We start from the raw sequence: 4,033 nt of genomic DNA, 5'->3' as shown, positions 1-4,033 counted from the left end.
GACCTCCTATCCCAGCTACTCCTCCTGGATGAGGAGAATATTTACACCCCCCGAGGCAGCAGGCCTAACCTGCAATGGGAGTCTGCTGCCTGGGTGACTCTCCAGGAGGAGTTCTGCCGGAGAGCCTCTTACCCACGTGAGATCAAAGATCTCAAGAAGAAAAGTGAGAGATAATGTTATCACTAGTGGTATATTAATATTATTTATATTTATTGTTTTGAAATGGTGGTATTTGTATTTGGGAATTTGGAATGCCACATTGAAAGATAGGTAAGTATTTTTTTATTACTGAATTTTATATTGCATAAAAAAATAACCTAGTAGGTCAAGGCAAAACTTGGGCAATTGTGTTTGTAATTAATTTATTAATCAATCAATGTTATTCTATTTCCTTTCTCCCTCTAATTCTCAGGTCGGCAACTGAGACTTCACGCGGGTGATTGGCTTCAGGAGGTCCACAGAACTTTATCTCGTCCTTTGCCTGGTAGGTTGTTTTGAGAATACTACACAAGTACACAAATATTATTGAATTAATTGTAATGGAATTTGTGTTTAATAATGTTTGTGTCAGATTTAATTTCTCTTTCTAAAATTTTAACTGTTGTTCTCTGAATTTTGATCTATGTCTTTGTACAGAACCACACACCAGCAGGGACGAGGCGGGGCTTCCTGGGCCCAGTAGCTGCCACCGGAGGAGGACGGAGGGAACAGTCACTGCCAGTGGGCCAGGTAATATTATTAGATAATTGAGCCCTGACCAACGTGCTGCAAATGTGAATTGGGGGGGGGGGGGAATGTGAGACTGAGGGAAGAGGGTATCAGTCAGTGAGAAGAGAGGGAGGCAGTGGGAGAAAGAGCATGAGTGAGGAAGAAGAAGTGTAAAAGAGTGCCATGTTCAAAAACGAACTGAAAACCTTTTTTTTTTTAATGTAGCCCGTTTTCACGGGCTTAATGGCTTGTATTTTGGGCCACAGGGCCAGTACGTAAGTACTAGTAGTAGTAGTGTGTCTACTGTCTAGTATATCTGTCTGAGGCTGAAAAACAAAATTATTGTTTGTGATCAGTCAGTTATATAGGGTGGGATAGATGTATGTTATGTTATATATTTATATAATATTATCTAATTATCTAGAATGATATCCTTCCACTCTCCCTCTGATGTTGTAGAATATAGACTCATTTTTCTAAAACCCTGTAATTTAGTAAACTAAGGGGTCAAATTTATTTTAATATAAACTTGCTGGTGCGTGTACAATATTTGCTTATTTATTTCACATGTATTGTTCTATATCTTATGTTGCATTTTTTTTACATTTCTTTACAGGTCAAGAAGAGACAGCCAGTGCCACAGCCACCACCAGTGCCACAGCCACCACTTGTGATACAGCAGGGCCAAGCACCAGCACCACTGCTGCTTTACTCCCTGCAGGATCTCCTCCAAGCTGTGTATGCACTGCGCAAGTGCGCATGCACAGTTTGGCATGCTGAAGGAGATCCTGAAGGGAGTAAACAGCCTCAGGGCTAATTTCGATACTCATTGCAAGGATGTGGAGAGGAGGCTGTCAGCCATGGAGGAGGCCATTCAGGAACTGAGGGTACAGGTATCTCCTCCTCACGAGATGCCTCATGAGGAGGAGATGCCAGTGCCCTCTGCTCCAGAGCCGGATCCTCCTCCCGGGTTGCCATCCTCCTCTCCACATCCTTGCAATGATTGAGTATCAAAATTAGCCCTGAGGGGGGTGCTAAACCCCATGTTTTTTTTAAATGTGTTTTCTTGTAAAAAGTTTTATATTTTTATAAACAACATTATTTATTTTAGTTATAATTTTTAGTTAATAAAATTTTTTTCATTTGAGAAATATTAGAGGACTCAATTATTATAATGTGACAACTGTCCTGTGCTTGATTACGTTCATTGATGTCTTTCTGTATTTCTGTATTTATATGATTTTATTATATATTATTTAAAGAAGTTATTGAAGTTATTCTTCATTATTATTATTACTAAATGAAGTAGTATGGTACTAAATTTACAGAGAACAGATATGTACATAATCGTATTATATATAATCCAACAAATTTCAGTGTTTTTTAAATTTAGTATGGCACTCAGTCATACACATTCAGAAATAAAAATTCAGTCTGGTTGAATTAGCACTAGTTGTATACTTGTGAGCAGTAGCGCCAACGTCAAGGCTTCAACCATGGCTACTAACCACACATCCTTCATACAGGCCAATGCAATATTGTGCAGTGCACTGTGTGCAGCACTGCAGTGCACTCGGTCTATTGGAACAAGTACAAAGGAAAGCATGACCAAGGCAGTCATTTAAAGCATCAAATGTAATGTTTGTGTGATACTAAAGTAGGATAAGAGAAAGCAGAATCTTAAAAAAAAATCCTTCATAAATACACAACTGCTGGGGGCTCAGTTTTTCTTTTTCTTCTAATATTACTTTTGTATTATTTCTGAAGGTCTTTGCACTTACTTTATTGCATTGGCCTTGAACATCTTTCATAATTCATTCACACAATTATTTTGTTTTGGAAAAGACTATGAGACTCTGGTGGAAAAGAGGTGGAAAGAGCGTGGGAGTGAGAAGCCTGTGTGCGTGTCTGTGGGTGAGAGAGAGAGCGTGGGAGTGAGAAGCCTGTGTGCGTGTCTGCCTGTGGGCGAGAGAGAGAGTGTGGGAGTGAGAAGCCTGTGTGCACAGACTAGGGCAAGGCCTGCCTCGCTTCCAGCCCTCCACCTTGCATCTGGGGGCCTGGACAGGAGGCAGGAGCAGGGCTGACTGGCTGGCTGCCTGTGGTGCAGCAGGACAGGGCCTTTTCTCACCCCATGGCTTGCTTGTGGCTCCTGGACTGGCTTCTGCTGGGGGCCGCAAGAAGCAGCGGCGGCACCGTGGTGTGTCACCTGGACAGGAGGCAGGAGCAGGGCTGACTGGCTGACTTCTGCAAAAAAGCCAGTAGGGACACATGATGCTGAACGCTCCATCCTGCTACGTCCCCAAACGACCTTGCATTGCCATACTAGACAAGAGGCTCACTCCTCCTCCCAGTTACAGGGATTGCTCGGATTCTCAAGCAGCGGAAGGTTCATTTTGATGAAAACCAATTCCTCTACTAAGTCTGGATTCAAACGTGCATGGTATGGACTCACAATGTTCCCTGTCAATGAAAATACTCTTTCACTTTGCACACTGGTGGGTGGGCAAGAAAGAAAGTGTTGTGCTACTATGGTAAGATTAGGCCACATTGAAGCTTTTTCTGCCCAATATCTCAGGGGATCTGATTCCATGCTCTGAACTGGCTCAGAGAGAAAATTCTTCACATGAATTTCTGAAACTGTCTTGCAGGTATTGCTGCTGGTTAGCAGCACCAGTCACAATTCTGCCAAGTCTTGCTCTTGCTTTTGAAATAGCACCAACAATCTGAATTTTGGGAGGAGGATGGGTGTCATCATTAGAGGGGAGCAGTTGAGCAGGATGAAGTGAGAGGAGTTGAAATCTTTTCAACCATTTTAATCAACTTATGTTTCCAGTATTCAAGAGTATTGCACTTGAGAGCAAAATTGCCTTTCACACGTGGGTCACACATAGCAGCTAACATATAGCTATCCCTTTCCATTAGAGGTTTCAACCTTTTCTGTACTTGCTCTTTTAAGCATTTCACAAGCTGCAACACTTCCTTCGACAAATCTGGCTGATGCAGAAATTCCTCTTATCCCAGGACAAGCAGGATGCTAGTCCTCACATATGGGTGACGTCAGCAACGGAGCCCTAGTGTGGGAAAACTTCTGTCAAAGTTTCTAGAAACTTTTGACTGGCAGCCTGGGGCTACTGAGCATGCCCAGCATGCCATAATATTCTGTGCCACAGGGGTCTCACTTCAGTCTTGTTTTTCCGCGCCGCTGGACAGCAGCACGGATACCGGAGTCCTCTGAGTTTACCTCAGCGATACTTATTAGTTATACTTCTTCTCATTCTCCCGTAAGGGGTCTCACAATTCACCGGCTTGTGAACGATTTTAGCGT

General features: G+C 42.7%; 1 long non-coding RNA gene across 1 annotated transcript; it reads left to right on the top strand.

Moving 5' to 3' along the window:
• Positions 1-316: 316 nt before the first annotated feature.
• LOC115099226 lies at positions 317-1,791 on the top strand. Its single transcript, XR_003858721.1, has 3 exons — positions 317-484; positions 637-729; positions 1,325-1,791. It is a non-coding gene; the product is annotated as an uncharacterized LOC115099226 (long non-coding RNA).
• The last annotated feature ends 2,242 nt before the right edge of the window (positions 1,792-4,033 follow it).

Source organism: Rhinatrema bivittatum, chromosome 9 (assembly GCF_901001135.1).
Source record: "Rhinatrema bivittatum chromosome 9, aRhiBiv1.1, whole genome shotgun sequence".
NCBI lineage: Eukaryota > Metazoa > Chordata > Amphibia > Gymnophiona > Rhinatrematidae > Rhinatrema > Rhinatrema bivittatum.
The sequence above is the reverse complement of the archived record's forward strand: the minus strand, read 5'-3'. Positions and strand labels throughout refer to the sequence as shown.